General features: G+C 42.0%; 1 long non-coding RNA gene across 2 annotated transcripts in view; it reads right to left on the bottom strand.

The window, feature by feature from the left end:
- Positions 1 to 26,955, bottom strand: part of LOC137637152 (uncharacterized) — a 55,528-nt gene extending 28,573 nt beyond the window's left edge. For both annotated transcript variants that reach the window (XR_011043418.1, XR_011043419.1), the window contains exon 1: positions 26,866 to 26,955. This is a non-coding gene — a long non-coding RNA (uncharacterized lncRNA). The remainder of the gene's footprint in view (positions 1 to 26,865) is intronic.

Below are 26,955 nucleotides of genomic sequence, written 5' to 3'. Positions count from 1 at the left end.
AAGTTTATAATAAAAGGAAGTTAATCGAAGAGGCCTATAAGAGGCGGAGAGATATAAAATAAATCTATAACTTTGTTAAGCAAAATTAAGAAAGAGAGTCTATACTCTCTTAGACACCAACACTTCCGTCTAAGGGAAGGGTCGGCCATTGAAAGGTGAACGAGAGTTCATACTCTCTTCGTCACCAAAATTAATCAAATTAATTCCAAAAGCTAACTAAGCTAAAATAGAAGTTTCCAGTAAAGCGACAGCCGAAATCAAAGAGAAATACTTCACCAAAGTCGTGAAAATACTCCAAGAACATAAGCGTATCCCAGAACGTCTTGTCAGAAGCACGACAGAGGAATAATTGAGGAGGTGTCAACAAGAAGTACTTGAGTACCTGGCCACAGGTGGCGCTGGTTAGTACACCCCCTTCTAGTATTGTGATAGCTGGCGTATCCCTCCATAGAATTCTGTCGGGCAACGGAGTTGACAGCTACATGATTATCGGGTAAGTTTAATATTGAAAATTATATAATATTGTTTTATTACAGTTATTTCTTTATATTATCTTTGTTATTTTTAGTTAGATTTGTGTTTGCATCTCTGGATACTTGCAAGTCAAATGTTTCTAAGTTGAGGATAACACCTTGATATAAATTTTAACTACTGAAGTTCCAACCAAGCTGAAAGTTAACTACTATCCCTTTCACCCCCAAAGGACGTACCGGTACGTTCTTGCAAAACACAGTTAATTACATGTTTTTACATATTTTTGATAATTTTATGAGAAACTTTAGGCATTTTCCAAAAGAGTGAGACCAACCTGACCTCTCTAGGACAAAAATTAAGCCTGTTAGAGCAATTTAAAAAAAATATATAGCAAAATGTGCTCGAAATTTAACATTATGGTGGGGGTAAAAGGAAGGACGAGGGTGTACATTTGCGCAGAAGCATATGAATGCATGTATTTATGGACATGTGGATACGAGCATTTTAGTTTGCAAGCGAGCTTACAGAAAGAATGAAACTCGTAAACCGTGGTACCATTGTAATTGGAAAACTATGGAAAAATGTCCCTGAACTGCATGAAATTTATGACTTTGTGCCCTATGGCCAAGCGATGAAGGCAGAAGGTCATTTCGCGCCAATGTATTACTGAAGGGAAACAACTGCAGCTACAGTTCTCTTGCTTGAGGGTACACTCGGGTACACTTCTATCTTATTTCTCATCCTCTTGTTTTGCTAAAGTTTTATAGTTTATATCTATATTTCAATGTTGTTACTGTTCTTAAAATATTTCAATTTTCCTAGTTTCCTTTTCTTACTGGGCTATTATCCCTGTTGGAGCCTCTGGGCTTATAGCATCCTGCTTTTTCAACTAGGGTTGTAGTTTAGCAAGTAATAAAAATAATAATAATACACCATGAAGTAAAAATATTATGAAAAAAGATAGTGGGGGAAAAAACAGACATAACTAATGTAGATGGATTAATCTGCCTAACCTAACTTTAGCAAAGCATTTCTGTACAGTAGTCGAACAAATATGTCAAATTCGGAGATAATTTGTATTTTTCCCTAACTAATACAACCCTGGAGTTATACATGAATATTCTTTCAGCGGCAGCTGGAGATAGCTATTAGACTACAGTTGCGAGGTGCCAGGGGGTGGCTGAGGGGTACCCAGCCGCCTCTATATATACTCTCACATCTGTGAGACGTCACTTTTATTGCAGGCAGGACTAATGGAAGACAGGTGATGGTGGGCCAATTTATATAAATAACACCAGGCTTGTATTAGTTAGGGAAAAATACAAATTATCTCTGAATTTGTCATTTGTTCCCATACTAACAAACCCTCTGTTATTTAGGTGGATGACTCACTCTTAGGTGGGTGGAAGCCTTGATCTTGCATGGACATTAACCAGGTTTTACCTAGTACTGTACAGTATATGTCTTTGGGCTAGGGAAAACTTTGACACCTCGCTGAAATATAAAAAGTGAGTGTATTCGCAGCCTGTACAATTTAGTAAAATAAGAGGTTATTATTTGTATGAACGTCTGAGTTTTAAACAGGAAAAAACAACAAGACGCATCAAATCACTCCCTCGCAGAAAGCAAAGGGAACGTGGACAGTATAAAAACTCTATGGCTTAAACCAGGCAACACAAGGGAAGTGATAATTACCTGCAGAGGTTGAAGCCAGCTTGCATAGGGATCCATGGCGCTGTACCCAAAGAGGGGAAGATGAAGGAAGGAAAGCCAGACATTCTCCTCATTCATCCCAATCTTAACCCGGAAAACCAATGCTATCAACTAACGGCTACTTGCTACTTGTCCATCAAGGAGCTTGAGGTATCTTAAACCCCTTGTTGAGCAGCCACCTCAGGACCGATAGTAAACGTATCGAGCCTCCTGTGGGTCACATCTTTGAGGTAACGGGCTGTGAATGTGGTTTGTCTTTTCCACACACCTGTTTGGAGAACCTGCAACATGGAAAAGTTGCGTTTGAACGCCAGGAAAGTACTGATTCCCCTGACCTCATGGGCTCTAGATCGACTAGCTTGATAAGGATACGGAGCCAAGCCTCTTTCGATCACTTGGCAAATCCAGGAGGATACTCTCCCTTACCTAACAATCAACGATGTTAGTCAGCGCCGTGTTGCTGCAATGCATTAAAGATAGTATCTCAAACTCCTCACTGGGCAAAGTAACAACTGATCTGGGTCGTTGGTTACATAATGAAGACTTGCAATCTGAAAGGGCCCGAATCTATGGCTCAGCATCCCCAGTTTTGAGTCTTAGCAATAAACTCAGGGACAAAGCCGAGCGTCTCTTCCCCCCATCCCCTTGAATGGGCGATGTCATATGAGAGGCCTTGAGGTTCACCGACTCTCTTTGGCGAGGTTAAAGCAAGCAGGAATGCCGTCTTCAAAGCCAGATTTCGGTCAGTTGCATGGCGTAGTGGTTCATAGGGAGGTCCTTTTAGAGACCTCAAGACACGAACCACGTTCCATGGAGGAGGCCTGATCTCTGACTGGGGGCAAGTGATCTTATAACTCCGTATGTGTAAAAAGAAAGCTCCAACGAAGAGGAAATGTTGACTCCTATAGGCTTGAAGGCAAGGCTTAAGGCTGAGCGATAGCCTTTCACCACCGATACAGAAAGGAGCTTTTCCTACAGAAGGTATACAAAAAAACTCCGGTATTACTGGAATAGTGGCATCGAGTGTAGAGCTATTCCTTCCATGACACCAACCACAGACGACTCTCCATTTAGTCTGGTAGACCAAGGTTGAGGACCTGAGCAAGTGTCAGGACATTGGTTTTGCAACTTGTCATGAAAACCCCTTCTGAGAGAGGACACGCTGGATAGTCTCCACGCCTGAAGTCGTACCGACTGCACAGTCTTGTGGAAGATGTCCGCATGTGGCTGTTTGAGTAGATCTGGTCATGGAGGGAGTTCTCTCGGTCAATCTACGAGAAGTTACAGGAGGTCTGGGAACCAATCTGCATGATGCCATAACGGAGCTACAAGGATTATCATTAGATCTTTGGATGCTCTTGTTTTGTTGAGCAGTCTTCTCATCAAACAAAACGGGGGGAAAGGCGTACACGTCGATGTTGTCCCACCGTTATTGGAAGGCATCTTACCATAGAGCCTGAGGGTCCGGGACTGGAGAACAGTACAGTGGAAGCTTGATGTTCAGAGATGTTGCGAACAGGTCTACAGTCAGGGAACCCCACAATGTTAGGACTTTGTTCGCTATCTGATGATTCAAAGAACATTTGGAGCCTACTATCTGAGGCGCTCTGCTCAAATTGTCTGCGAGTACATTCCTCTTGCCGGCAATGAAGCGAGCTGATAGAGCCACTGAATGTTCTTCTGACCATCTGAAGATCTTTACTGCAATATGGCATAGAGGCTGCAAAAAGGTACTGCTCTGTTTGTTTATGTAAGCCACTACTATAGAGTTGTCGCTTATCAACACCACACAGTGACCTGCCAGTAACTATTCGAACTGATGAAGAGCTAGGTGGGCTGCTCTCATCTCTACAAGATTTGTGTGTTGGTACCTTTCTGATTCTGACCAAAGGCTGGTGCAGCAGGTGAGCCCCCCACCCTTCTTTTGATGCATCTGTGAAGAGCATCAAATCCGCGGGGGGGACAAGCTGACCTTGCCAAAGGTTTTCGTCTACCATCCACCAATTCAAATCCGTCACCTGATCCTGAGTTAAAGGAACTCCGGTGTCCAGTGGGTCGGAGTGTTGGTTCCACACGGACTTCAGTTGCCATGGATCTTACCCTGAGGCGTCCGTTTGGAACAAGACGGATGAGAGAGGTTAGGTGGACTAACAGACTCAGCCAACGAGAGGGCGGGAGAGCTTCTGTCCTTCAGCCTGTGTACTCTTTTGTCTATGATCATTCTGAGGTATACTAGTTTCTGTGAAGGTTGCACTGATAACTTTTCATGATTTATCAGGACCCCCAGATCATGACAAAACTCGAGAAGCATATCTCGGTGACGAAGAAGGGTCGTCTCAGAGTCAGCTATGATCAGCCAGTCGTCCAGATATCTGAGAAGATGAATGCTATACCTGTGAGCCCAAAATGACACTAGGGCGAACACTCTGGTAAAAACCTGAGGGGCTGTCACGAGACCAAAGCATAGAACCTTCAACTGGTATGTCTTGCCTTTGTGAATGAACTTTAGATACTTCCTTGAAAACGGATGTATTAGAATCTGGAAGTAAGCGTCCTTCAGATCTAGTGTGCAAATGAAGTCCCTTGAAGGTACCGCTTGGATGACCATGTCTGCTGTCTCCATTCTGAACTGAGTCTGTTAGACAAACTTGTTCAGAGGGGAGAGATCGATGACTGGTCTCTAGCCTCCAGTCGTCTTTTCACCAGAAAAATAAGACGTAAAAGCGTGGATACCTGTCCACTACCTCTTGGAAAGCACCGTTCTGCAGCATGGTCTGGACCTCGGCCCTGAGGGACAGCTCCTTTGCGAATCCTTTCACATAGAAGCCTAGATGCACTGGATCCTGAGTCAGAGGAGGGAGAGATTGCATGAACAGGACGCGATACTCTAGGGCGATTACATCAACCGTCCAGAGATCTGCACCATGAAGCTTCCACCTATGACAGCAGCGCTGTAGGCATCCTAACACAAGTGGTAGGTGATGAGGAAGGCCATTCTTGGTGGGAGTGGCCACCTTGGCCACTTCCCTTACCTCCCTTCTTTCCTCAGAAAGACTTGGACGATTTCTGTCCCTTGGACTGAAAGGGACGTTTACACCTTAGAAGGCCCCTAGAACCTAGCAGTTGACTGGTTAGAGGAAGGTGCTTTCCGACTCTGAGAAGACCAGGAAGGTCTACCATAGGACCGAGATGTCATAGTTCTTTGGAGGAGAGAATCGTTGTACGATTTCCTCCATCGCTAAGCAGCCCCCTTTCCTCCGGAACAAAGAGAGAAGAACCATCGAGAGTGGAACTCCTCAACTGAGAGACCTCCACTTTCAGCACTTGCTTATAGAACCAACCTATGACGTTATCCCTCCTCTTGAGTATGGCGTTCGCCCACAGGTTGACAACGTGGTGCAATAGGAACTCAAGAGTCCGGGTACCTGACATTAGGAAGGACTCCAATGTCTTCCTGGCCGACTGCTTCGACAAGTCATGGGATCCCAACCATAGATCCAGCAACGAAGCAGCTGCATGGCATACCTCACGCCTCTCTCTATGTTTAGGAGCTCTACCGCCGACAAAGAGGTCATCAGAGAGAGGGTTTGAGTGGAAACTCCCTTCATTAGGGACTCTACCTAAGGGTTGAGAGTCATGGTGGAATGCGGTTCCCCTTCGATCTCATAGTTCTTCATTTGTAACACAAAAGGACGTGGTAGAGACCAAGAGAAGGACCCTGCCCTCAAGGAGCTAGAAGTTCCAGCTAGCTGGGAGATAGCTTTCCTTTTGGCAGCTGTTAGACCTTTGGACCAGGGCAAAGCTGCACTGGACATAGAAGGCTTCTCGGTCTCGAATAATTCATCGAGCACTATATCCTGCCCTTCCTGGATGGTGGAACCAGGAGTAGACAACCTGTTAATGGCCCTCATTCAGGCGAGGACCTGCCAAAAGGTATGTTTCGACTCTTTTCTCTTCTGTTCGGACTGGCCACCTTTTGAAGATTCTCATCCTACGAGTCTAAGAGGTCGTCCACCTCCTGGCTCACATCCAGAGCCTGGGTTAGCTTCCCTTGGCACGGCCTTCTTCGGTTTCGTCTTGGAGTCCTTCAATTCCCTTCCCACGGGGTGATCCTCCACGTTCTAAGGAAGGGGAACCTGCGAGGCCTTCGAGGACTTAGACAAAGCCTTGGCAGTAGGAGCTGGAGGCTCTTTCTCTGGAAGAGGAACAGAAACCGGACGCTGATCTGGAGGCACTACCTCAATATCTTGAGGGTTAAAGGGATGGATTGCGATCTTCCTGGGCGAGCCTAATGTATGTCCTTATTCGTCCTAGGGTGCATGTCAGCGCGAGGTGGAGTTCTGCCTCTCACCTGCCTCCTCTGCTTCTTCGTAATGACCTCCTTTACCTTCACTAGCATGAAAGGCCAGTTAGCCAAATAAAAATCAGCAGGGGCTTGGCCTTCAGCACGCGATCAGGGTGGAGGTGATCTGCAAGCTTTCTCTGCCATCGATCTCCTTCTAGGGTTCTGACTCCCAACTGACGAGCTCGACGAGGGTTCTAGAAGTATCCTTGGGGTAGCCCTGACTGGAACAGTAGGGGGTTGTGGCAGTGGAGGTGCAAACTTCAGAGCGTTCAGGATATTGACCATGAAGGTCGAAGCCCAAGGAGGAAGCTCTGAATCCCTAGATCCACCCTGAAAGCCCATAGACGAGTGTCTCTTGGGTGAAACCCTAGAAGGATTGCCAGTTGACGGAGGAGATAACCTCTGAGGCAGAGGAAAACATTCCTTCGGACACGGAGGAAGGTTCAGACTATTAGGAACATTTGCAAACCTATTAGGAGGCTCCTTGAACCCTTCTGGGAAGGATGTTGATCTTCCGCCGGAGGTGGAAGACGCAGTAGGATGAGATGAAGGTGTTGGATCCGCACTTGCTCGCAATTCAGACACATCTACTCTAGCATTGCTGGCGAAATTCGGCAATTTGCTCATGAAATTGCGAGATTCATGTGCAAAACCGTGAACTTCACGCATCAACGTATACGTTTCACGAGCAGAAGTGCTCGCAACAGGAGCATCGTCCTCGCGAGCGTTAAGAAGACCTGCTTCTGATACAAATTTAAAGATGCCACTAGAAGTGTACGACACATCATGTCCAACGATCTTGGCAAGGATGAACCTGCCATCCTCACCCCGAACCTCAAACAGATACCTATTTCTTTTGGTGCTATAAGTGGGGCATTCAGTCAACAAATGCCTCACTATCAAGGGTATCAAACAGTCGTCACAATATGGTTGGTGTTGGTCAACCAGCAGAAACTTGTGTGTCATCCGAGTGTGACCAATGCGGAGACAACAAAGAGTAGTCTCCCATTTTTGGGGCATCCCATTATACCTCCAAGGGGATATAACAATCGCAATTTCTCTCATCTTATTTTCGGTTAAATTATCCCAATGCTTTTGCCAATTGTTATAAATAGAATTCTTAATTGCTGGTAGAAAAAATTACAGAAAATGGGATACCTTCTCGGTAGCAACTCGGCTGCGGCACTCTTTGCCAGTGAATCTGCCTCTTCATTTCCAGAAACACCTACGTGTGCTGGAACCCAGCAAAATCAAACTGTTATACCTTTTCGGCCAATAATTTTAAGCCACTCTAAAATCTTTAAAACTAAAGAGTTACAAGAATTAAAACCTTCTAAAGCTTAGGACACTTCTTGAATCCCTATAAATGGTAAAATTGCCTTCCTCCCTCAACGCTATTTTCCCAATAGCGGTTAGTATGCCATATAATTCAGCAGTAAATATGGAAGATATTGGAGAGTGTACTTCTACAAATAAAAGAATTACTATACAGTATACTCCAAATCCAACGCCAGCATCAGATTTGGAGCCATCAGCATATATAAAAGTTGATTCCCTATGTCACAGAAGGTAAATTAAAAAAGAAAGCAAACAGTAACGAGACGAATGCAGGCACAAAACTGTTGATCTGTGCCTTCGAAGTTCTGAATTGCTTGATCCCCAACAACTACCCATTGCTGATCTGTCATATTGCTGAGTCCTATCCTTTTCCCACAGGTCTTGGCTATGGAGATGAGACAGCAAACGGATGGTATCCCATCTGGGTCCTGCCACACATGAGGAGAAAGTATGGCCAAAAAATCAGAAGAGATTCAGTAGAGCTAAAGAGTACCGTCCCGTCGTCTGAGGCCAATCCGGGCCTTGCAAACATCCTTTTTGCATAATGTAGTTTATTCTAGCTGTCTAACTTCCCGCTGCATCCATCACAGTAGCCAGACCCTAGAAATTTGTGATTTTTGTTGTACCGTTAAGGAGCACTTAGAAGATTTTCATTGATTGATTGATTGATTGATTGATTTGAAGTTCTCTGACATCCTGACTAGAAGATTTTGAACTTGAATTCAATTTGTAATGTGTGATTTTAAACATTTTCAAGATAATTCAACGCTATCGTAACTGATAATTGATGGGTTCAGTTAGAATGTGAATTGATTTTTGTTAAATATACAAACTGGAGAAAAAGTTACAGAGTAACTTCTGTCATTATCCTCGTTTCCAATATTTTTATGCCTCAAACCACAGTTACCACACCGCCACGTGACAAAAAGTGGTGACGTGTATGAGATATCTTTTGCAACAATTTGAATGAAAAGACTACAAAATGAGCACTCCAGAAGAACAACAAGAGAAAGTTATGATCACGATCCAGAACAACATCGGAGGAATAACTAATTTTATAGGGCCCGAAGGAGAAATTATTTTTCCATGAACCGCTGGCATGGGAGGACCAGAATTACAGGGAGTTTTTGGCAACATTTTTTTCACATCATGAAGATGGATTCGAATCCCAGCCAAGAAGAGATGGATGGTCGAGCGAAGATGGATTCGAACCCCAGCCAAGAAGAGACGGACGGGTGAATCAATACTGTACGTTTCCCCCATTGACAGAATATGTACCAGTTTTCGAGAACCTGGTGCCGGAGGAAGGACGCATGTTCCTTTGAATTGAAACTTTTCCAAGTACCACAGAGGCCGCGACATCAGAAAGATGCTGGTCAGAACGTCAGAAGATCGTCTTGGCAAAGCAAGCCGAAATTCAACCACCAAACGTCGTGGGGAACGTTAAGATGGTACCTGCAACGAAGATTAGGCCTGAGTACCGCCAGTTTACACGATCACTTGTGTAACTATGAGCCGACAAGACAACAAGCTGAGTCGCACTTAAAATTTTTCACAAGAATTGCCGCAGAGTTGAAAGATTTTTTGGATGCCCAGGAGGCCTTGGAGGACAATGAAGATGCTTGGTTAAGGAAAACAATGCTATCCCAACTTCCTACATATTTGTGGGGCACACTGTATCAGCCCATGCCCATAGAGAGGGCCATGGAGAATGTGCGAACCTTGATGTCGGATACACACACCGAATGGGAGGGAGGAAAACCCCGTTCCGAAGGACATAAGCAACAATAGCAGGCCCAGTCAACGTCATTCTCATGAAGTCAATCGTCCGGAAGTGGTCCGAGTGTCAAGAAGAAAACCTCGACCCAAGGGGACGAAAAATAAGTCGCAAACACAGAAGAAACTGCAGTTTTAACTGCGGAAATTGGGGTCATTATGCCCGCCAATGTAAACCGGCTCAAACCCCCACCACGGGAGCAACAGCAACGCCATTAGTCATCGAAGGACTAACCCCCATGGTTGGAGCACCACCCTACTACCCTCAACCCACGGTTGGTTTTCTGCAAGCCTTCCCATGGTGGAGACCCCCATCATTGCATCCGCCGCCGCCTGCGGCATGGCAGACGCCGCCCGCCCAAGGACAACCCTGAGCGGTGACAGCGGCGTCAAGGATGACCCAAAACCCCAAGTGGTTACAGCAGCGTCAAGGATGACCCAATAGGAAGAAGACTGAAGACAACGCTCCAGCAGCCTGTTATCAAAGTTAAGTTCCCATCAGGTTATAAAAACTGTTTGATGATACAGGGGCATTTGTTTCTCTCATTATTGAATCACACATTACAGTAAACCAAATACAGAATGAAGATCCTTTAATGTGGCAAGGGTTTGGAGGAAAAGAGGTTTTTATAAACAGTTTTTGTTCACAGTCTTTTGAGCTAGGGGAAGAAAAACTTATTCATGATTTCTATGTTGTCCCCGAGTCAGGCATTACGGGCATTGATGTCATTTTTGGTTCCGACGCAATCTGGTTACTAGGATTAAAAGTACTTTCCTCTCCTGAGGGATTAACTGTAACTTTGAGGGATCGCATCCTACCCATTGGACGGACAGTTGCATCAGTAGCCCCGGTAATAGAACCTGTTGATAATGTTTCTGATAAGTGTGAACTTAGACTTTCCCAAGAAATGTGTATTGATCCCTCTTCTGCTGTAGTGTTAGAATTAAATGTATGTAACAGAGAGTTCAAGAATGGAATTGGCATCCTTATGCCCCACGTAGATTTTGACACTAATTTAATGCTCGGTAGTTCAAATTGAGAATGGGAAAATTAAAGTACTGTTTCATAAGTTTACATCTATACCAGTGTTACTTAGGGAAACTAAGCTCATAGCATGGGTTGAGACGAATGTCAATTTAGTGTTTAACACTGCCATTCAGCAAAGTACCTCATCAGAACACGCATGCGCTTTGAAGAATTTGGGACGTAGTTTAACACCTGATAGATATCAATTTAATCTTGCCCAAATTTTGGAATATCAAGATGTATTTGTAATGGTTGAGGAACCACCTGGATATTGTGACTTTATGCCTTTTCATATACATACGGGAGACAGTCCGCCAGTCGTAACTTATCCTTATCAAGTGCCCTTTCCATATCAGACTGAGGTAAATACAGTTAGCAGAGATGAAAGAGAATGGAATAACCTCGGTCTCCGATTCCACCTGGCGATTTCCTATCGTAATTGTAAAGAAAAATTCTGGCGCTTTATGCATATGTGTAGATTACCGTAAGCTAAATAGTGTAACGAAAGGCGATTTGTTCCCTTTGCCATCCATTGAAGAAATTCTATGTAAAGTCAGAAATAATACGTTGTTTTCTACCCTAGGTCTTAAATCAGGGTATTACCAAATTGCACTCAATCCCAAGAGTAAAGAAAAAACTGCATTTGTTGCAGGTGATTTATTATATTCCTTTAATACATTACCCTTTGGTTTAAAGAATGTGCCAGCACATTTTTCTTGTGCAATGATGAGCGTATTTTCTGGATTGGTAGGAAATGCTGTGTTGATTTATCTAGATGATACAATTATCCTAGGAAAAACTGTAGAACATATGACTAATTTTGTTAAAGTACTCAAAGCCTTGAGACGTCATAATTTGAAGGACAACATAGCCAAGTGTCAGCTATTTCAGCCAGAAGTTTAATTTCTGGGTCATATAATCAGTAACAAGGGCGTAAGCCCTATGGTAGACAAAGTAGAGATGATTAGGACTTATCCTCGTCCGGAAACCCGTAAACAAGTTAGTTCCTTTTTAGGGGTAGCATCTTATTACAGGCGTTTTACAAAGCTTTGTGGAAAATCTCATGCCCTTTGGATAAGCTTGGAAAGCAGAATTTTTAATGGACGCGAGAACATGATGTCCAGAAAATTACGAATATAAATCGTAACTTTCCATATTTGTTTGTATTAACCTTGTATTTTGACTCAAAGGGAGTAGGTGGTTGTTTGATAGTTTTAAGTTGGTATTGAATTAGCTTGTTTTTCATTTTTAACCCACTTCCATTGGTTCCCTTATTACCTTGTTATAACTATACAAGCCGATATGGTTATGTACTGTAAGACAGAAGCAAAGACATCTCTCCGACGACAGTATGGCAACAACTCCTCCTCTAAGCCTTCTGTGAAATTACTAATCTTCGTTTTCAAGTGTTTTTCGCAGATGTGTTTCTTCATCAATAATAATACAGTGAGGAATATGTACAATATGTGGATGTTGTAAAAACCCCACTGGACCACTGGATATCTTCTTCTATTAGTTTGCCACGACCATGTGCCACGTAGAGACGTATACAGTTCTGAAGTCCTCGTCCTCGAGTTATGGCCAAGGGTTTACTGTGATGTATTCACCATCGTTATGTGTGATTGAGCCCAAGTGGAGTCCTAGCTTGATGTGTCGAAAAATTGGCTCCTTTATCTGCAACGTGCTCTTGTGGTGAATGTCGTCGTCACTTCCACTTATATGCCTCTCTGGACAATAACAGGTATGGGGTTTAACCGAAGGAAGCAGGTTTTAGTTTGATTCCTTGTTATTGCCAGCACTTTCATTTATATTTAAGTAAAGGTCTTGCTAAATCCTTAATTATTAAACAACTATTCTTGGTCCTTTTGAGTCAATTTATTCATATAAAATTTCCAGGTTATTTGTGTCCAAGGTTGCATTTATTATGTTTATGGCTTTGGTTAATTCTATTTGTGCGAAGCCCTGTAAAAGTTTTTCAGCTTAATTGTGAATAATTCTGGGGAAATTTAATTTGACTTGCTGTTTCCATGTCACTAATAGTGATATTGTTCATATTTTTAGGACAGAGTGGTTACGAGCTAAACATATTCACTGAATAGGACTTTCTCGCTTCGTCTACGTTTGGATGAGGTCCTTTCGTCAACAGGAATTCTATTTAATTATAAACCGGTCTAACATACGAATGTACTATTTGGCTTGCCACCTTCAGCGTGTTTATTGTTAATTGTAAGATGTTAATAATTATATTAATATGTGTGTTAATGCTGTTTAAATTACTTTCCTAAGTATTTGTTTAAGTGAATAAGTACAGTGATACCTCGGTAGTCGAACGACTCTATACTCGAACAATTCGGAGTTCGACCAAAATTTTCGAGAAATTTTTGCTGCGGTGCTCGACCAAAAATTCGGTACTCGACCAGCCGAACACGTGACGACCGCATGGGCTTTGTGATGATCGCGCCATCTCGGCCACTCTCGCTTGTTCGGGAAGCATCAGTTCTCTCGAGAGCGTCACTCAGACAACGCGCGATCAGCATTCGTTGTGATTTAGTGATTTTCAGTGCTTTTAATTGCTTTTTTAGCTTTCATAATGAGTCCCAAGAAAGTAATGAGTGTTAAGGGGAAGGAGAAGAGGAAAACAGTGCGAACAACGATCGAGTTGAAGAAGGAAATTATAGCGAAATATGAGAATGGTGTACGAGTGTCCGATTTAGCGGTAGAATACGGAATGGCGAAGTCGACCATTTCTACATTTTTAAAGCATAAAGAAATGATTAAGAAGGCGAATGTTGCAACGGGAGTTACGGCGGTAACTAAGCAAAGGCCACAAGTGATTGAGGAGATGGAAAAGTTGCTTTTAATATTTATTAAAGAAAAACAGTTGGCCGGGGAAAGTGTTAGTGAAGCGTTCATTTGTGAAAAAGCGTTGCATATCTATGAAGAATTAGTGAAGAAAAGTCCGAGTACCAGTGAAAGTGATTCATTTACATTTAAAGCGAGCAGGGGTTGGTTTGAAAAGTTTCGTAATAGAACAGGTATTCATCGTGTTACTAGGCATGGGGAGGCAGCTAGTTCGGATCAAATTGCAGCCGATAAATACGTGGGGGAATTCGATCGGTACATAAATGAACAAAATTTGATCGCACAACAAGTCTTTAATTGTGATGAGACTGGGTTATTTTGGAAGAAAATGCCAGCCAATACGTACATTACCAAGGACGAGACGAAGATGCCAGGTCACAAGCCAATGAAAGATAGGCTAACATTGTTGCTGTGTGCAAATGCAAGTGGCGATTGCAAGATCAAACCCTTGTTAGTGTACCACTCGGACAACCCCCGGGTGTTCAAACGAAATAATATTTGTAAAAGTGCACTACCAGTTATGTGGCGCTCGAACACTAAATCTTGGGTCACAAGACAATTCTTTACTGAGTGGATAAACGAAGTGTTTGCCCCCCAGGTTAAGGCTTACCTCATTGAAAAGAGCTTGCCAATGAAATGTCTTCTGGTTATGGACAATGCTCCTGCACATCCTCCAGGTCTCGAGGATGACTTGAAAGAAGAATACAGCTTTATCAAAATCAAATTCTTGCCCCCCAATACTACTCCCATACTCCAGCCCATGGACCAACAGGTCATTTCAAACTTCAAAAAACTCTATACCAAGGCCCTTTTCAGAAAGTGTTTTGAAGTGACCAGTGACACGAAGTTGACCCTAAAGGAATTCTGGAAGGAACACTTCAGCATCCTCAACTCTGTTAACATGATTGACCAAGCTTGGCGAGGTGTGACCTATAGGACATTGAACTCTGCCTGGCGTAAGCTGTGGCCATCATGTGTCACAGAGAGGGAGTTTGAAGGTTTCCAACCAGAGGCGGGTCCAAGCACTGCTACCCCTGTAATTTCTGATGACACTGATGTCGTTGAGGAAATTGTTGTCATGGGCAGGAGTTTGGGGCTTGAGGTCGACAAGGATGATATTGATGAGCTTGTAGAAAGCCATTCTACCGAGTTGACTGTGGAGGAATTGTTGCACCTGCAACAACAACAGCAGCAGGATCTGATTGTGGAGCAGGAATCTTCAGAAGAGGATGAGGTAAGGGAGGATGTTCCAAGTTCTCTCATCAATGAAATTTGTTCCAAGTGGGCAGATGTGCAGGCTTTTGCTGAAAAATACCACCCAGAAATTGCAGTAGCAAACCGGGCAGTGCATATGTTTAATGATAGTGTCATGTATCATTTTCGAAGAATACTGCAGAGGAGGAAGAAACAATTAACAATAGACCAGTTTTTCACAAAAGAAAAGAAAGCTGCTACATCAAAGCCTGTTTCTCCTCCAAAGAAGAGACAAAGAAGAGAAGAAACCCCTGAAATAGATCTGCCCACCCTTTCATTGGAGAGAGAAACAACTCCTGAAGGAGAACTACCCCGCCACATCATGGAAGGGGACTCTCCTTCCAAGCAGTAACCTCCCCCTTCCATCCTCTCCACATCCATCCCTGTATGCCATCGAACCGCTGCTCATAGGTATGTTCACTACAGTACAGAAAATGGTTTAAAATTGTTTTATTTTAGTACAGTAAATGGTTTAAAATTGTTTTATAGGATTTTCTGACCAATTTCATACACATTTAGATAATTATTGTTGTTTAGGTACACGTTTTATTAATATTTTGGGCCTGTTCGAGTGCTTGGGAACGGAATAGAATATATACCATTATTTCTTATGGGGAAAAAAAATTCGGTACTCGAACAAATCGGAGGTCGAACACGGATCTCGAACGGATTATGGTCGAGTACCGAGGTATCACTGTATACAAAAAGTTTAGTTCACATGATGATGCATTTCAAAAATTGAAACAAGCTTTGTCTGGAGATAGTTTTTTAATCTTTCCTAAATTCGATTGTGAATTTTAGGTAACAGGCAGCACTCCTCACACAAGCGATATTGCCATTGGAGGGGTAACAGAACAAACTGATGATGAAAGGATGTCCCGCCCTGTAGTGTTCCCCTCACGGGCGTTATAAGGGCCTGAAACCCGTTACTCAGCACTTGATAAAGAAGCAGGACATGGTTTGGGTTCTTGACTGCCAGGGACAGACCTTCTCGAAGACGTATATTGCTGTCCCACCAGCTCAGGCAAGTCTTGACTGGCTCGGAGATCGGGATCGAGACCGCCTCCAAAGTTTTGTCCTTGTTCCAATGGGAGTCTAAAAGGAACTGGAGAGGGCGAAGGTGAAGTCTCCCTAGAGAGATAAACTGTTCCAGGGATGACAGCATCCCTAGAAGGCTCATCCAACTTCTCACAGAGCAATGGTCTTTCTCTAGCATGAGACGGACTTTGAGCAAGGCTTGCTCTATCCTGTTGGCAGACGGAAAAGCCCGAAAAGCTAGACCCTGTATCTCCATCCCCAAATAGAGAATCATTTGGGAGGGAGTCAGCTGAGACTTCTCTATGTTCACCAATAGGCCCAACTCCTTTGCAAGATCCAACGTCCATTGAAGGTCATGCAGACAGCGATGACAGGACGATGCTCTGAGCAGCCAGTCGTCCAGGTACAGGGAGGCTCGAATCCCCGACAAATGTAGGAATTTTGCTACATTTCTCATGAGCCTCGTAAAAACAAGAGGAGCAGGGCTGAGGCCGAAACACAGTGCTCGGAATTGGTACACCACATTCCTGTATACAAACCTCAGATACGGCTGAGAATCTGGGTATAGGAATGTGGAAGTACGCATCCTGCAAGTCGAGAGAGACCATCCAGTCTCCCTCTCTGACTACTGCCAGAACGGATTTGGTGGTCTCCATCGTAAATTTTGTTTTGACAACAAACACGTTGAGAGCACTGACATCCAGCACTGGCCTCCAACCTCCTGTATGCTTTGGAACTAGGAAGAGACGGTTGTAAAACCCCGGTGATTGAAGGTCCGAGACTTTCACCACCGCCCCCTTCTCTAGCAACTGAGACACCTGCAGATGTAATGCCTGTCTCTTTTGACTCCTCTCGATACCTGGGAGAGAGGTCTATAGGGACTTTTACTAGAGGAGGTCTCCGTACAAAAGGTATTTTGTACCCCTCCTTTAGCAACAAAACAAACTCCCGGTCTGCACCCCTCTTCTCCCAGGCCTGCCAGAAGTTGGTTAATCTGGCCCCTACCGCTGTCTGAGGACGTGGGCAGTCAGACTCTGCCACGGGAGGACTTAGATCCTCTCCTCTTACCTCTCTTACTATCGGCACGAGAGCCTCCCTTACTGGGAGCTCTGCCACGAAAGGGCGGGATAAATCTCGTCGCTGGAGTATCGAACTTAGGTCTAACAACATAAGAGGACGAAGGAGCAGCCTTACGCGCAGACGTGGCCATCAAGTCATGGGTATCCTTCTGCACTAGAGACGCTGCGATATCCTTAATCAACTGCTGTGGGAACAGGGCAGAAGACGACGGCGCAAAGAGTAGCTCTGACCTTTAATAAGGAGTTACTCCTGCAGACAGGAACGAACAAAGAGTCTCCCTCTTCTTAAGGACTCCTGCCGTAAAAGTAGCAGCGAGTTCATTAGAGCCATCACGGATAGCTTTGTCCATGCAGGACATAATTTGCACAGAGACATCACGGTCAGCCGAAGAGATCTTCCTGCTCAAGGCTCCCAGCGACCAATCCAAGAAGTTGAAAACTTCAAAGGCCCGATAAACTCCTTTGAGGAGATGATCTAGGTCTGAAGAGGACCAGCAAACTTTCGAGCGTCTCATGGCCAGACGACGAGGAGAGTCTACGAGGCTTGAGAAGTCTCCCTGGGCAGAGGCAGGTACTCCCAAGCCGAGAACTTCTCCCGTGTCATACCAGACGCTCGCGCAAGAAGCCAGTTTAAAAGGGGGAAAAGCAAAAGCTGACTTCCCCAAACTCCTCCTGGTCATCAACCAGTCGCCTAGTAAACGCAAAGCTCTCTTAGAAGAGCGAGAGAGCACTAGCTTAGTGAACGACGCCGTCGAAGCAGCTAGGCCCAGCGTGAACTCTGATGGGGGCGAACGAGGAGCAGCAGTCACAAAATGATCAGGAAAAAGTTCCTTAAAAATAAGCATGATCTTTTCAAAATCAAGAGAGGGCTGAGCAACTTTAGGCTCCTCTCCATCCGAAAAAGTCCCCAAAGGCATATCAGTTGGAAGGGGATCAACGACTTCCTCATCCGACGGAACTTCGTCCGACAACTGCAGAGTCTTGTGATACGGAGAGACATGCCGAGGAGGCAACGCTTGACAGGCTATGTCAACAAGCGACGGATCAGCAGCAACAGCTGAGGAAACGACGTCACGCCGCGGCTGTAAAGACTGAAAGTCTTGTGACTGACAAACAACAACAGCCTGAGTTGATTGTCGTTCGACATCACGTCGAGACTGCATTGACTGCAGGGTCTGAGCAGGAAAAACAACTTCCGACTGCGGCGACAGACGCTCAACGTCACGTCGAGGCAACGGAGTCGGTCGGCGAACGTCAGTGCGGGGCTGCGGTGACAGCTGCTGAACGTCAGTTCGAGACTGCGGCAAAGGGGGTTCCACGTCACGTGACTGACGTGAATGACGAGGAACACGACCAGCATCGCGTTTCAAAGCACTAGAAACGTTAGCACTAACATCATACGGACGATAAAACACTCGTTTAGGCGGCTGAAGGCCAGAGTCACGCTCATCGCACTGGCGAACCGCAAGCAAAGGATCATCGTGAACCTGTTCATGCTCATAATCTTCCATAAGGGAGGAAAGCTTAGACTGCATGTCCCGCAGGACAACCCACTTCGGGTCAACGGGAGTCAGAACGGGCCGTGACGTCGGTAACATCTGTGCAGGCAAAACATTGCCCCTACCGAGACCCTCGGACTCCGTGTTACGTTTTCGCTTAACAGGCGAACAGTCATCCGATGACTGCAAGTGGTCAGAGCTGCCCCAATGGCTACAGCCAGGACGCTGGACCTGTCCTGAAGGGACTGACTTGCGCTTTAAGGGCCAAGAAACCTTGCGCCAAGGTTTCTTATGCGACAAGTCGTCGGAGGACGAGGAGAACTTAGTCTCACCCGTCTTATGGTAAGGACGTTCTTGATGAGAAACGTCTGATACCAAAGAGGGAACGTCTGTACGTCGGTTTACACCTCTCGCCCCCTTAAGTCCTACGACATTACTTCTCCCTGGTGCAGGGGAGCCTGAAAGAGGTCTCGGACTAGGGGAGCGACAAGCACGAACAGACGAACCCTCGGTCGCAACACTAAACACATTTCGCGCACTTTTCACTTTACCACTTAGATTTTCTGCTTTACCACTTTGACACTTCAACAACTTAACATCGGACATAAGTTGATTCCTGTCCGAGGCTAAGGATTCAACCTTTTCACCTAATGCTTGAATCGCTAAAAACATATCACGCATTGAAGGTTCATGAGTGCTAGCAGGGGGTTCAGGAACAACCACTACAGGGGAAGGATTAGGTTCAGGGGCATGGGAGGAGGAAAATTCCAGAGATCTAGATGAGCTTCTCCTCACCCTATCTCTTTCGAGCTTACGAGTATACTTTTCATACTCTAGCCACTCGAATTCCGACAAGACCAAGCACTCCTCACACCGATCTCCTAATTGGCAGGATTTACCCCGGCAATTAGAACAAACAGTATGAGGGTCGATAGAGGCCTTGGGAAGATGTTTGTTACAATCTCTCGCACACTTGTGATATACAGGAGAAGGGTCAGCCATTATGAACAACCAGAGAAAATCCAAATTAAAGCCAAGTTCATCAACAAGAAACACAAGCCAAAAAAGGGTTTCAAGAGTTTTATTGAAGAAACACACCAACACAGCGAAAGCCAATAAAACAACCAAAACAAAGTACTTCACCAATTCGGTCGAAAACTCGAGGTCTAAAGCGAGCGGAACCAACTTGTCGGCAAGACCGACAGAGAAGAACTGGAGTGGTTGAGAAGTATATGCGGTATCTGGACGATAGTCGGCGCTGGTAGGCACACCCGCAACCTTCATGGCGATCGCTCGCGAGTTTTTGGAATCTGTCGGGCCGTCGGAGACGTCAGCTATTTATATATTCACCGGCTAAGTTTAATATTTAAAATGAAAGATCTAGAAGAAATAAATAAAATGTTGAACGAAAAGCCGAGAGAAATAGAAGAAAAATGGTCAAAAATGAGAGCAGAGATTGTCGAAGAGGTGCCGAGGAAGGTAAAGAATGAAATAATGGACGAGGTTGTAAGTACAGTAAATAACAGGTTTAGCCAGAATGAATTTGGAGATGTAAGGCAAAATCAGGTAGAAGTAGTTCAATCAAAAGTATTGCAGGAACTAGAAGAAGAGGAGGAAAAAAGGAGAGTACAGTATGCAATTTAGTGCTGTATAATGTACCAGAAAGTGAAAGGAAGGAAGCAGAGGAAAGAAAAACAGAGGATACTAATTGGTGTCAGGATATTTTCAGAAATAGTTTAGAGCTAGAGCAGATAGAGATGGAACAGGTAATAAGGCTAGGGAAGCGAAATGAGGGCGGGGGAGGGGACGACCTAGGCCAGTGCTTATTAAATTTAAGAATGAAGAAATGAAGTGGAAAATCCTAAAAAGTGCTAAGAAACTAAAACATGAACAGAATCCTTTGAAAAAAAGAGTAGGTATAACAAAGGACATGACGAAAAAGGAAAGAGAGGTTATGTCAAAACTTAGGGAAGAGCTCAAAGAAAAACAAAATAATGGAGAATGGCTGGATGATAAAAAACGGAAAACTCCTCAGAGAACAGGGGGCCAGAGAAAGGAGGTAGAGATAGAACCACAAGAAATGCAAAAGGGGAACAGAAAAAGGAATGAATATGGATCACGCGACAGCCCAACGGAAAAGAATAAGAGAATTAGTTTCAAAATGATAGATATACAAGGCTTAACAAAGCAAAAATACATGGAAATGGAGAGTCTCCTAAACGATAGCTTTGATATCAACATAGTAGTGCTAACTGAAACACAACAAAAAATAGATAAGATTAATATAAGTGATGGTACAATTAAGAAGGAGAGTATGAGGGATTTTAAAGATAAAAAAAGAGGGGGGTTAATGGTGATATACAAAGACGACAAGGATATAGAAATGGAAAAAGTTCAATCGAAGAACTTAGATATATTGGATGTAAAAGGGAATATCCTTAAAAAGAAAGTGAGACTTATTGTAGTATATATGGATTGTGGCGGGGATAGGGAAGGGAGAGAAACGTAGTGATACGAGCAGAGCTAGAGAAAAAAATTGAGGAAGTAGAGGAAGATGAAGCACTAATTATAATGGGAGATTTTAATGGTCATCTAGGCTTCTTGGGATACCAAGAGGAGAATGAAAACGGAAAGAAAATACTCGAGGTAATAAACGATAAAAACCTTATATAATTAAATGTAGATGAGAAATGCAAAGGAACATATACATGGGAGAGAGGTGATCAAAGAAGTGCCATAGACTTGGTGTTGGTAAATAAAGAAATGTATGAATACTTCAATGAGATGAACATAGATGAAGAAAAAGATAAAGTAGATATATCTGACCATAATCTGATTGAGGTAGAGGTCAGCGTTAAAGCGAAGATAGAAAGAGGTCAGCGTCAAAGCGAAGATAGAAAACTACAAAAAAAGGATTTTGGAAAGAAAGTATATATTACAAAACAGACGAAGAAAGTCTTAGGGAATACAGGGAAGAATTAAAAAATAATCTAGAGAACAGAGAAATCACAAGGATGGATGAATTTGATGAAGTTGTAGAAGAGTCAGCAAAAAGAAAGCTACAAGCAAAGTACAGACGGAGAACAACTGGAGAAGAGAAAGCAAAGATAGAACCAAAGTCTGGAGAAGAGAAAGCAAAGATAGAACCAGAGTGGATGACCAATGAAATCAGAGAGGAAATAAAAAAGAGAAAAAACTTAACAGAGAAAAGCGATACCTGACAGGAGAAGAAAGGGAAAGAGCGTTTCTGCTGCATAAACAACAAGAAGAGAGAACGCAGGTTATAATAAAGGAAGCATTGTGGGAAAATGAAAAGAAGGCTAATGAAGTAAGGAAGGCTAGGAACAAGATATTCAAAAATATTGACAACCTAAAAGGGAAAAAGGAAAAGGAAGAAGAAATACAATTATATGATAAAAATGGGGAAAAACTATCCAAAGAAGTAGCAGAGGAACAGATAGATAGGTTCTGGGGGGAAAACATTTATAAAATGCACGAAAATAAAATGAAAGAGGTATGGAATAGTGAAGAAAGACAAAGTTATATAGAAAAATTAAAGGAAATAGAAAAAGAAAAAAATTCATTAGGACACTCATTCCCTATAGAAATAACAGAGCACATGGATATGATATCACCAATAACAAGAAAGATAACACCAATGAATATTCCCAACTTGACATAGGAGAAAGTTGAGAAAATTTTAAGAAAAATGAAAAATAAAAAGGCAGCAGGTCCAGATGAACTGAAACCAGAATTATATAAAACTATAGCTAATGACAGCAAATGTTTGGAAATCATTACAAAGTGCCTTCAAAATGAAACGGAGGAGAAGAACAAGCCCGAAAAGTGGAAAAAGTCTAAAACAAAAATGATAAAAAATGTAAAGAAACCCACACTAAAAGATCTAAGACCAATTTCCCTTACAAATGCCTCATACAAAATATTTATGGCCCTCATGAAAGATGAAATAGAAGAACAACTTGAGAGAAATATGGAGATGAAAGAAACGCAAGCCGGGTTCACAAAAGGAGGAAGAGTAGAAGACAACATATTTATTTTACAATACTGTGTAGAAGAAAGCTACAAAAGGAAGGAAAGTTTAATGTAATTTCAATAGATTTCAAGAACGCCTATGACTCAATAAAGAGGGAAAAAATAATAGAAATTATGAAAGAATACAGAATACACCCAAATGTAATAGATACATTGGAAGAAATCTACGAAGGAGACAAAACCAAAATAAACATAGGATATGAATTAGATAAAGAATTTGAAGTAACGAGTGGGATAAAACAGGGATGTACAGGGTCAACTACTCTATTTAAACTAATTACATATACTGTAAAATAATAAATGAATTAGAAAGAAAAGGAAAAGGCTTTGAAAACGAAATAATAAGGATTAGGGCATTGTTCTTGGCAGATGACGGTCTAATTGTAGCAAAAAATATAGTAGATGCTGAAGCAAACAAAAATACTAGTAGAAATATGTAAAGATTGTGGGCTAGAAATAAACAAAAATAAGTCATATTATCATACATAATATGAAAGAAAAACCGGAAGAAATAGAGGGTATTAAAGTAACAGATAGCATAAATATTTAGGAATAGAGATAGAAGGGAAAAGAAATATGTTTAAAAAACAAAAGAAAATGATGGAAAAGGCAGAAAAGCTAGCCAACTTAACCTACTCAATTATTACGAAAAGCTGCCACATAATACTAATAGGAAAACCATATTGGAAAAATGTAGCCTTACCCGGAATACTGTATGGCACGGCAGTAATGAACGTAACAGAAAGTGAAATAAAACGATTACAGCAGATTGAAAACGGAGTAAGAAGAAAAATTTTGGGAGCACCATCATATGCAGCAGTAGCAACACTTCGGGGAGAGATAGGAATATCCGAAATGAAGACTAGGATAGCAGGAGGAAGGCTAAGGTTTGTGAAAGGGATAGAAGAGGGGAGAAATGATTTGCTGAAGATAATTCTGGAAGAAATGAAAGAAAATGAAAATAACAGGTGGATGAAAGAGACTAGGAAATGGATTAAAGATATGGAAATGAACGATAGAACCTTTAGGAGAATGGGAAAAGAAGAGCTCAAGGCCAAAATTAGAGAAGTAGATGGTAAAAAGTGGAGGGATGAGATAAAAGAGAAAAATAGTTTAGAAATATACGAACAAGAAAAAGGGCAAATAGGAGAAGAAATGTTTTATGATAACAAACCTAATTCTATTATTATATATAGAGCTAGGGCCAACTGTTTGAAATTAAACGACAGGAAAAGACATGAAGCGGGAGGTAGGGTAGAATGCAAACTATGTGGGGCAGTTATTCTTGACTGTCCAGACCTCAGCGACAAAAGAAGAAACATAGTGGAATTGCAACAGCCGTATGAAGAAGAAAAGAAGAAGATAATAGGAAACGTGCTGTTCAAGAAAGAAGGAATAGAGAAAAGAAAAGAATATATCTATTAAATGTGGAAAAAAAGAGAGAAGAAAATAAAAGAATTAGAATAAAGAAGAAAACCAAGGAGGGGCCGATGGAAAGGCGAATCCCTCCGCCCAACAACGTAAACGGGTTCTAGATTAGATGGTGCTCTTGCATTTGTTTCCCTTTTAAAAATGTAGTTTTTTAATCCTAAATTTTGGAATTATAAAATAGGCCTATATGAAAAATATGGATTTCTCATAACCATGAATCGCTGCGTAATAATAACCGAGGTAATCAAATTCTAAGTTTGTATAACTGATAACTGACACCGAAATACTAGCCCTGGGGGCTAATGCACATAATGAAACATGTTCCGCTTGCCAGAACGTGGGAACAATGAAATAATGTTTAATAGCGAGCAAAGCGAGCATAAGGCAGATAAAAAACCAATGAATCACTACCTTAATTGAGTAAGGAGATATTTCTGATAAGGCAGAACAAAAACCAATGAATCATTAGCTTAATTGAAAAAGGAGATATTTCTGATAAGATGCAGGCTGCTACAAATGACTCCATACAAATTGGGATGGCAAGTCCCATTCTCTATGCATCCAGAGGTCCTAGCAAACAATTGCTTCAGTTTTTTTCACAGTTTCATTACTAGGAGCCTTTGTAGTTCGATGGACGACAGCCCTGACCTTTAGACTACCATGTTCTTTATACTTACCCTGTCCCAACAAACTACATTCACCAACATTACTATTACTCGGTTATAGTAACAGTAACTTTTTTATTAAGAAGACTGGCAGAAACAACAAAGTTTAAAAAGGTTTATCTCAATAGCATACATTAAACTTGTACACGGCATATTTTAAAGTATTTCGAACGTAAATGATGAAAATACCTTGCACTAACCCTTACCTTTCAGTTATAGAAGTCGACTCACCATATCTCAAAAACTATGGATTTCTGCTAGAAATCATTAACAAAAATTATCAAACCGTAAAAAAAAATACATTTAAGTCTGATTTTTTACAAACCCTTTATTGCACTGTTCTATAATTTTAACCCTGTTGCATTTGATGGGGAGTATGTATGATAGCGGCCACCTGTATGTATGATTACGGCTAACTTGAATACGGCAGTGTAAGGGGGCCGCAAGGGGGCGTTAGAACCCTGTTAGGTAAGTGGGTAAGGACACAGCTTGTAGGTTAGGTTAAGGGGGAGAATTTAGGTTAGTTGATATCAATTTTTAATCCAAATGGGAGGAACTGGCCTCTGATATACAAAGGCTCCGTAATTCTTGTTCTTAATTGTGGGGTTTGAGGAATTTCCGAACAGTGCACGGGGTAAAGAGAAAATCTGCTAACAGTGCACAGATAGAAATAAAACATCCAAACAGCGCACAGGTAAAACAAAAACCTCCAAACAGTGCACAAGTAAAAATAAAACATCCAAACAGTGCAGAGGTAAAATGAAAACCTCCAAACAGTGCACAGGTAAAATGAAGGTATTTTTGTAGTGAATTACAGGGCAATGTAACCTAGGAAAAAAACTAGTGTTTCTTATAGAAAAAATTACGCTCTCTTCAAAAATGACACTCGTTTCCGTCGCAAATGAATAGTTTCAGAAATATATATACATCTATATCCTACGATAATGGGGGACCCCCAGTGGGAACTCGGGGTTTTGGGTGGGGAAAACATACTGGGGAAACGATATATAATTGTTTTCCTGTAGTAAATAACGTGAATTAACAGAATTTGATGTTCATTTCAATCGGAAACAAACAGATCAACCAATTCGGATAACTTTGAGTTGCACGGTGTCACTTCTCTTACGAACGAACGATAACATTAGCAACTTTACCAATAATACACAGTGTTACCAACGTTGACGTATGGTACACAGAGTTACCAACAGCACGCTGACATTACTAAAGATAGTAATGATAGATATTTCCATATGTATTTTAAATAATTTCTCCATATAAGTTTTACTCAATATATAAAAAGTACAAAAAGGGCACAGAACCTAACAAACCCACCTAACCTAGCCTAGTAGTATGACAGGTCACAAAATAACATTTGATCTACATCTGACGTTGGCAGCACTGGTTACTGTATTTTTTCATGACACAATCTTTGTAACGGAGCCTCCAAAGTTTATCCAGATATACTGTTTTGTATTTTCCTCCGGTTATTATAATTTCAAGAAGGTAATGTATAGAAAAGAAAAGGCTTGTTTTATGTTTATATATCGATTCCCCAGTATGTTTTCCCCACCCAAAAGTCCCCCATTATTGGAGAATATAGATGTATATATATTTCTGAAACTATTAATTTGCGACGGGAACGAGTGTCATTTTCGAAGAGAGCGTAATTTTTTCTATAAGAAACAGTAGTTGTTTTCCTAGGTTACATTGCCCTGTAATACACTACAATGAAACCATTTTCTGTTCGAAATGAGAATCTGTAATACAGTAAAACTTTACCAAAACGGTATATTGTATTCGATACTTTCACCAGAAGACCATTAAGTGATTACATTGGTGTTCATTCGGAAGAGCAATCTAACCGTATATACGTTCTATTAAATACGGGAGGAGGGATCTATAGCACGAAAAACACGGGTACATACGTCCTAGGCCATGGGAAATTTAATTGAAGTAAGATTTCCGTACCGCAAATGTACGTAAAGGCTTTGTCCGTCATTCTACAAAGGCTTAAGCTTCCTTATTTCTTATAAAATATATTCTAATGGGGGGAAATATTATTTATAATGATCCAAAATAATATTTACATAAGATATTTTATACGTAATAATATGAATTTATCGTTAAATTACGACTGGCTTAACCAGTATTTTCCTCTCAATGTTTCCAATCGACAATTTAAACTGGCGTCTTTAGACACTTTTCACTCATATTTACCAATTATATTCAACAAATTAATCTCCCAGATTGCTCACAGTTATCCTGCTGATATATAAGATAGGAAATAACGTTAAAATTATTAATAATTTACCTTAAAACAAGACAAATCGCTGACCACCAAACACTAAGTCACTATGGCTTAACCAGTATTTTCCTCTCGACAATCTAAACTGGCGTCTTT

The sequence above is a fragment of the Palaemon carinicauda genome, unplaced genomic scaffold (genome assembly GCF_036898095.1).
Source record: "Palaemon carinicauda isolate YSFRI2023 unplaced genomic scaffold, ASM3689809v2 scaffold56, whole genome shotgun sequence".
Lineage (NCBI taxonomy): Eukaryota > Metazoa > Arthropoda > Malacostraca > Decapoda > Palaemonidae > Palaemon > Palaemon carinicauda.
The sequence above is the reverse complement of the archived record's forward strand: the minus strand, read 5'-3'. Positions and strand labels throughout refer to the sequence as shown.